Below are 9564 nucleotides of genomic sequence, written 5' to 3'. Positions count from 1 at the left end.
TTTCTCGTAATCTCGTGTAGATTCAATCCGGCTCTGATACCACTTGTAAGAAAATAAGCACGATAGGATTGAACACAAGACACAATTTTTACATGAAATACTATTGCGGAAAAAAACCACGGGTGCCAATCAGCGATCTTCACTATATCAGATATGTGTACAATGCAGAAGATTATAATAAGCGTCTCAACTCTCCTTGCATCTTACATAATATATTTATAGGGGTGGACACATACGACTCGAGTCTAATACGGATTGTTCCGAAACGTGGGCCGAAGACGTCCCTTGTATGGTCCAACAAGAATTCGGATCATAATCCAACAGATATAGATGAGAAGGTGGCGGCGCGGCCACTGCCCACTGAACTGAAGCAAACCAACTTAATTCTGGCATTTTATTTATTTTGCAACGACAACCAAATCGATCACAATTAAGTTGGGAGTCGCATGCACAAACTACGTAATTAACCAAATCCACCAGGACTAATTTCCATGGAAATCGGTCGAGTGAACCTATGAGGATGAATGAATAGATTAAGATTAGATCGAGGAGCAGGTAGCGAGAAACAGAATAGATTTATATATCCATTCGATTGAACACGCATGCAGCCCAAACCTAGGAACTTGAGCCCAATTTCAGCGATTCTCAGACAGTACTCATGTTGGCTTCACCATTAAGCTTGGAATGAAGTTTGTTTATTGTCACATAAACCATGATGAGTGCATGGTATGATACCTGTATAGTAATATAATATTAATCAGCAGGTGGCATACACAAACAAGTATAGGGTAAGAGAATGATCACCTTCATATATATCAAATCACCATTGTTAATTTTTGTTCCTTCACCAGGTGCCGCATTTTGAATAATGATATCTTTCTTTATACAGGGTATCTTGGAATCAGCAATATGAAGGAGTCAAAAATATTTTTTGAGGAAGCAAAGAACGGTATTACATACGATAAACAAATCAGTTCATTGGGTTGACCTTGATGACAGTATAACCATCCTAGTTTGTCCTGGATAGTACACCATCTTTAAATAGCCTCTCAAAAATATCTAAAAAGGAGCCATAAGTCTAGTAATTCAAAACTTCAATGAGAACGAAAAAGGAATGTTTGAACTTTATAAAACCAATACGATGAGGACGTAGGACTCTTTCCTGCATTACCTTCAACAATTTCCTGCAAAATATTCAACGAGGTTGTCAACAACAGGCCATATATGAAGCTTTTAGTGTGTCAATGCATGGTTTGCTTACAAACACTCGTCACTTGCTTAGAAATTTAACACCCAAAACTAGCAATACACTGAGAGACAATAAGAATTACCATCGATACATCTGTGAACTTAGATAACACATCTGAAATGTTAACGATTCCAATGTCTCTTGAGCATACCCATCCTCTTACTTGGGTTGTTATCTCTTCTTCACGAGTAGCATCTTGAGTATCATGTACAGATTAACAGATATAGGAAGTCAGAAGAGCAAAAATGTATAGCGACAACTTGAGGGGGGAAATGCATATGCAATTCAAGTCAGAAAAGAAAATATGTAGGGAAACTCGAGGAAAGAGAACATATGCAATTCAGAATGGTCCAAGACATCTGGAAAAGATAAGTAAACTGATATAGACTGGCACACTATGGAAAGAGTAGAGGTACGCATTGGCAAATGAAGCTCCATGAACCAAATATACCTTCTGAGACTATACCAGTATCTTGTCTTTTATGATTTCCATCTTGCAAATTAATTTTATGAGCTCCAAAAACAGCAAATGTAACACTGCATTCAGCATTATGCAAGCGTGGAGTTCTTGGCCAATCTTGAACACATCCAATCTGCACTTGAAGGACACATGACATGTTACTCAACAACAAGAATATACTTTAAGCAATCTAAAAACAAAAAAATATATGAGAAACAATTATAATCCTTTTTTTCTCTTATATAGAAATAACATGAACCGCTAACATTCTAGAACACAACAATAAAAAGTCTGAGCCCCATAGAAACACATAATTCAGCCCCGTACCATTACCTGATTAATCATCTTATATGACTTTGTTTTAGAACTGTCTTCATTTTTAAATTGTTGGGTAATTCTTGTCACTCCTGCTATTTTGCCTGCAGTATTCAATGCTTTAATATTTTTTTCACAATGAACAATCCCTCTTTGTGTAAGTACTTGTTTAGTGAGCATGACAAAAAAAAGTACCTCTACTCATGAAGCGGCAGATGGGGCTCATGGGCATAGGCATGTTGTTGTTAACCCATCTGGTGTGTGAAAGCTTCTCACTTGTTAGAATACTTAGAGTAAGTCCTTCAGGATGCACAGTCTAAAATTCAAATTTTGAATAGAGATCACAAATTGAATAAGCAGAGCATTTAAACTACTGAACTAAGAAATGACATTAGCCACCAACATTGTAGCACAATAATAAAAAAAATTTCGGCCCCATAGAAACGCATAATTTAGCACTGAACCTTTACCTATTTAATCTTCAGATATGACTTTGTTTTAGAGTTGTTTTCAGATTTGAATTGTTGCATTGTTCTTGTTACACCTGCTATTTTGCCTGTAGTATTAATTGCATTAATATGTTATTCGCAATAAACAATCCCTTTTTTTTAAGTACTTGTTTAGTGAGCATGACCCAAAAAAATACTTTTAGTAATGAAGTTGCAGAGGGGCCGTGTGGGCATTGCTATGTTGCTGTTTACCCATTCGGGTTGTGAAAGTGTCTGACTTGCTAGAAGACATGTAAGCCCTTGAGGCTGCACAATCTGCAATTCAGATTTTAAACAGAGATTACAAAGTGAATAAGCAGAGCATTTAAACAACTATGAATAGTGCATGATTTTCACACACCTGTGTGCTGTATGATGCTTGTATTCCTTGCATATACTTTAGATGGCGCTCCCCATAAATCAACTTGTGATAACTGAGTCCTGTACTCATTTTTCTTTTATGAATAGAATCAGATGGGCTCACTTCTGTTTTACGTGAGAGAGGCCCATGACTGTGACCCAATCTCAATCTCTGTTCTGTATCTCCTGCTTTCTTCTTCCTTTTATGGATGTCTTTCTTGTCTTTCAAAATTTTCTTCCAGCCATAAATCCCATGTATTTTAACAACTTCATCTTCATAAATTTCTTTCTCTTCCCAGATATCAGGACATACCACTTGTCTGTGACTAAACAAGCCTTCACGATAAGCATCGAGGTGCAAAAATTCTGACATTGGCTAGATATTTCTGGATGGAGTCCATCTCTGGAACATCATGCTTGTTTCTTAGTGCTGGCGGTGTCAAACCTCGATGCACATAGTCAAGACAATGCATTATTAGTTCACTAAAATGGCTCCAGCTCCGAAGGAGAGCATTGATCCAGGGAGCATTGTTCTCAAGGCGACTGACACTCGGTTCCACAAAGGACATGCATAGTTTGTTAAAAGCTGGCTGCAGCTTTGGCCCTTCACATAAGTAAAGGATGAAGATTGCTATTGCTTCAGGATCTGGGTTGCCTCCACTCTCCAATATAGATTTGAGAGCTTTCCTTAACTTACGCAGACCAATGATCAGTCCTCCAGTGTTCCCGCCAGATATGTAGTGATGATTCCCTTCGAAAGACAGCTTTTTGTGCTTTCGATGTGGCATGTACAATTTATCGCCTTGATCAGGCTGTAACTCGTATACTACATCATCTAGGCAGTATCCTCTCATCCACCCATACCTTGCTTGGATCACAAAAGTGACAGAATCTGATTCATTAGTAACAACCACATACAATGTGCCATGTTTTGGTGTCGTATACATATGTTTACTCCTTCCAAGAACTGGGCTCGCATCTGGTCGAATGCCCTTGCTGTAATTCCAGTGCCTCACTTTTTTGATGAACTTCTTGTAATTTTCCTGTGCCTCTTTAGGGGTCCCATCCAGTGATAACCTCACGGTATTCTAATACATGAAGAATAAAAGGTATTAGTAACATCCCAAGATTACAGGTCTAATTAGCCTGGACTAAGTGTGCGTAGAGTGGAGAGACCACCCATCTTCAGGCTCAAACAGTGTCTATATGTGTATGTTCATAGGAAATAAGAGTAGATGAAACGATTTTTTTTTCTGAAAACTGACCTAGATATGTACAAACTCACAAATACTTTTGCTTACCTTTGGTGTTAATGGCTCTCCAGGATCACCCTTGGTGTAGAGCCCCCCATCCTGCATCCTTTTCACTTTTCCTGCATATGGACAGCAGAAAGATATCGCTAAACCAATGCCAAATCCATTGTCAAATTAACATGGAGATGGGATTACTGATACCACTTACCATTCATGTGGCCTTTTGACTCAAACTCAGGATGCACTGCATTGGTTTCAATGACCTGTATAATGTAACAGAGTTCGAGTTGTTCATGAGTACATGACTGAATGGTAGAGCAATGCCACAAGGAATTGCTGCTAGTCATAGGGCTATCTTATAGAAGATGTAAATGATATGATACCTTTTGTTCGCTTTCATTGCAGCCTAGTATATTTTTAATCTCAGTGAGCTTTCTGTTAGTGGCCACTGAATGAATGACAGGTTTGCCTACAGATTACAACGATATGTTTAATAAATAGTAGCATGTCGGTAATGGCTATTGCAGTCCTTTAGCATAGAAGCATTGTATATCATTTTTCTAATTGATTTAAGCGATTAATATAACTTTTGTTACACTGTAAAATGACAATATCAGCCTAACAGTCTTTAGCCTCCAACAAATGAAATTGCAACTCATGAAGCATGCCAAGGTGAATAGGTGAATGTATATTTCACACGAAAGATCCACATTGAAGTCCTTTTCGAATAATCTTTGTTTAACTGATATGCTGCCTCAAGGGTTGTTAAACAATTCTTCTAATAATGCAAATGATTTCCAAGCATCAAGTGATTATTTGAGTTTTCACTCTATATCTTTATAGAAATGGGACTAGGGTAATCCTATTGATCAAGAGGATAACTTCACCAGTAAACAACACAATAGATGAACTATGACTACCTAAAGAAAGACTAGAATTTAACAAGGCACATCGTGTTTTCTGTGTATAGTTTAGTTACCCATTCCTCGGTCGGTTGAACTCAAGTATCCGTCCTGCACCATTTTATTAATTAACTTCTGTACAGTACTCTTGTTGGCTTCACCATTGAGCTTGGAATGAAGTTTGTTTATTGTCGCATAAACCATGGTGAGTGCATGGTATGATGCATGTATAGTAATATAATATTAATCAGCAGGTGGCATACACAAACAAGTATAGGGTAAGAGAATGATCACCTTCATATATATCAAATCACCATTGTTACTTTTTGTTCCTTCAGAAGGTGCCACATTTTGAATGATGATATCTTTCTTTATACGGGGTATCTTGGAATCAGCAATCTGAAAGAGTCAAAAATATTTGTTGAGGAAGCAAAGAACGGTATTACATACAATAAACAAATCAGTTCATTAGGTTGACCTTGATGACAGTATAACCATCCTTGTTTGTCCTGGATAGTACACCATCTTTAAGTAGCCTCTCAAAAATATCTGAAAAGGAGCCATAAGTCTAGTAATTCAAAACTTCAATGAGAACAACGAAGGAATGTCTGAACTTTATAAAACCAATACGATGAGGATGTAGGACTCTTTCCTGCATTACCTTCAACAATTTCCTGCAAAATATTCAACGAGGTTGTCAACAACAGGCCATATATGAAGCTTTTAGTGTGTCAATGCATGGTTTGCTTACAAACACTCGTCACTTGCTTAGAAATTTAACACCCAAAACTAGCAATACACTAAGAGACAGTAAGAATTACCATTGATATATCTGTGAACTTAGATAGCACATCTGAAATGTTAATGATTCCAATGTCTCTTGAGCATACCCATCCTCTTACTTGGGCTGTTATCTCTTCTTCACGAGCAGCATCTTGAGTATCATGTACAGATTAACAGATATAGGAAGTCAGAAGAGCAAAAATGTGTAGCGACAACTTGAGGGGGGAAATGCATATGCAATTCAAGTTAGAAAAGAAAATATGTAGGGAAACTTGAGGAAAGAGAATGGTCCAACACATCTGGAAAAGATAAGTAAACTGATATAGACTGGCACACTATGGAAAGAGTAGAGGTACGCATTGACAAATGAAGCTCCATGAACCAAATATACCTTCTGAGACTATACCAGTATCTTGTCTTTTATGATTTCCATCTGTCAAATTAATTTTATGAGCTCCAAAAACAGCAAATGTAACACTGCATCATTCAAAAAGTGTTACCATTTGGAGCAGGAACGTAATGATCCACTTCAGATGGTTGACCCTGATATAATTATAATAATATATGGTAATCAATTTACACACGAGGGTGCAAATTGAGGAGCTATCAAAACTGGTCTCGATCTGTTTGATCTTTACCTCAGTGTCAGAAGAGTGATCATCTTGGTCAGCCTCAATATACAGGCTCATCCCATCATCTCCGCTATTAGCATGGTCATCATGCGGCTCAAAAGACACTCTTGGCCTGCAAAAAAAGAACTATGAGAAACAACATCTTCACTTATAAACCATGTCAAAGTCCTGGCTCCATCTCCTTTACCTTGAAAACTAATACGTGATGCTTCCTGTTGATTTTTCCCATTTCCATCCTCAAGGCTTTCTTGTTATCCTCATTTTCAGCATGGCACTTGAAAAAAGGAGGCTCGTAATCCTCAAGCTACCACACGGGTAAGAAAATGTGTTGGCTTCTACCAACTAAGTGATATATGGAACATGATAATTTATGTCTTTATTTCTTGAGAGTCAAGGGAGAGGAATTTCTACAGTGGCAGCTCCAAGTCTCAATATGGTGAAATAAATAAGCAGAACAAAAGGTTTTACTCACTGTGATATCATCATCGTATATAAGCTTCATTAGAATGGCCTGCTGAACACAAACAAACCATAGCATCAGCTCAGAACAATCTATTGTAATTTTGTAATCGAATTACAAATATCAGAAAATAACCTCTTCTGAAATTTGGTCCGAGGTCTTAGTAAATGAAACAAGCTTTTCGATCATCTCACAAGCAGAGCTCCTAAAAGACAAACATAGCTGTGTCAGGATATGACCATCATAGGTAACAATGGTTACTTTCCAACTTAACAGGCATTTCTGGACGAACAACTAGCAAACTATGAAGTGATCTGCAGGATGTATGACAGAACCATTCTACAAGGATGAAAACCTCAAACCTTCAATACTACAGTTTTGTAAGCCACGACAAGAAAATTAATAAGGGATTAGAGTCCCAGTTTCCGAAGGACTTTTTTTATGGAAGTTTTCAAAGAAAGTTGAACTGATAAGGATAAATCCGTTCATGTTTCTAAAAACCTGCATACTTTCATAATGGCCAACAGAACGTTACTTAAACCTATTTACCTAACAATATTAGCGTGCTCTTACATGGAGAAAAACATGACACTGAATGGTTTTTGAGTCCAAAGTTTGTGCTGCCAACTTCTTTCAAGTCATAAAAGTTTGAATGCAACACTACTTTGGTAAGAAGACTGAAAATTCAAGGCAAAAAATCCGCATCTGGTAAGAAAGCACCTCATCTGATCAGGAGCGAGTTCTGCAGAATTTAACTTGAATGTAGTGCTGTTTTCTTTGCTCCTCATGCAGCACATCTTGATTTCAACATTCACATCGTTGGTGATCCTGGAGTAGCTGAATGCGACTGCAGGGAAACATTGAGACATAGAATACGAAAATATGTGAACATGATCCCTTATCCAACTTATTATGCTACAGGTTAGCCAGATTCCACTAGGTGAAACTCACAGGCATACTCCTCAATCATCGGGCCTTCCTCCTTCTCGCTGATACAAAAGAGAAGGGTCTTGACGTATTTATTTTTTAATGCGTCATAGAAACCTAAAAATTTGATTCCAAAAGTTAATCAAATAAACAATTAGAAAAATTGAGTTTCACTCATACTACCTCTTTTCCAAAACAGATGTGTTCTAGAACATAATGTAGCAGATTTTTCATCAAAAGTACTTCAATATCATTATATTAATAATATATATTTTGTTGATGTACAGTTAGAACAAGTAATTTTCAAAGCTTCGCATTGCAGAAACAAACAAAGGAGACATCTAGTAATCATAAAACAGCGAATGAGCTCAGGAAATTCTACACCTTTCTCTATCCAATCAATCAGTCTCCTTGAATGATAATCCATTGGCATTAGCTTCTTAATGTTCATCCCTGCAGTATTAAAAGGGCACTTGAGGCCATAATCTTCACAGCAACTTTAGGTTTTGGATATTGGAATTCGGTTTAATTCTGACCTGGTGCTGGTATAGACTTTTTGCTGAAGTACTTCTTAAGAAATAACCCTCTGGTGTAGCTGATGCTGTATATGGCAACCCCAAGCAAATTCCTTGTCTGTTTAATCAAAGTAACAAAACTGCTATATAAAAAAAGATTTATACACGACAAAACAGTGAATGATCTGGAGAATTATGCACTTGCGAATAATAGCATCATACATTCAAATCGCTAATCAACTGATTGCAAAAGCAAACGCCAAATAGGTATGGGAGAAGGCAAGCAAGAGTTATCTAAATCGAGCAAAACCAGCAATGCTCTTAAAATTGACAAGAAATGTCAAGGCCACAGAAAGAGATAAGTATTGGACGAGAGGTCCTTTTGCTTTTTTTCTTATTCGTTGAATTCGCACGCACGTACACTTGAGTTAATTTGGATATCTGATGGCATGGCCTGGACGAGGGGCACAGGAGGTCATCAGCAGCACCTCGACCTCGACCTGGGCACAGGGCCGGCCACCTGCAGCCACTTAGATTCAGCTAATCAGTATTCCGTCAAACACCTTGGATGCATCATGCAATGGCGATGCAGTAACGGGACGGTAGGTGCTAGATGCATGCATGTCGATCGGCTTCGATGAAGTCGCCGCCACCGGGCGCCATTTATATGTAAAAATACAGTTTTAACATCTAATTGCTCAAATTTATAATCACACATAGCAACAATATTGAGTAAAATGCGAATAGAAATATGCTTCATAACAGAAGAGAAGACATCATTATAATCAATACCTAAAATCTGGCTATAACCTTTAGTAACCAACTTTTCTTTATATCTTGATGCTTCATTAGGAGGAATACCTTTCTTTCTTTTAAAAATCCACTTGCAATAAACAGACTTCTTTTCTTTTAGCAATTTTACTAAATCCCAAGTATCATTTTTTTCAAGTGACTCAATTTCATTTTGCATTACAATCATCCAATTATTACAATCAAAAGAAGTAATAGGCTCATTATAATTAGAAGGTTCTGCATTACCTTCAACTTCTTCTGCACAACTCAAAGCATGGACAACAATATTACACTCCTCAATTAACCTCTTGGGTGGATTAATTTGTCGTCTAAGCCTGTCTACTACAATAGAATATTGTGTAGACTGCACAACGAGAGAAGAAGGTAGAACACTAGACGAATCATGATCAATAAATATATTTTCAGCA

General features: G+C 37.4%; 1 pseudogene; it reads right to left on the bottom strand.

The window, feature by feature from the left end:
- Window positions 1-1009: 1009 nt before the first annotated feature.
- Window positions 1010-8456, bottom strand: LOC133888317 (meiosis-specific protein PAIR2-like; annotated as a pseudogene).
- Window positions 8457-9564: the final 1108 nt, after the last annotated feature.

This window comes from Phragmites australis, chromosome 13 (assembly GCF_958298935.1).
Source record: "Phragmites australis chromosome 13, lpPhrAust1.1, whole genome shotgun sequence".
Taxonomy (NCBI): Eukaryota; Viridiplantae; Streptophyta; class Magnoliopsida; order Poales; family Poaceae; genus Phragmites; species Phragmites australis.
The sequence above is the reverse complement of the archived record's forward strand: the minus strand, read 5'-3'. Positions and strand labels throughout refer to the sequence as shown.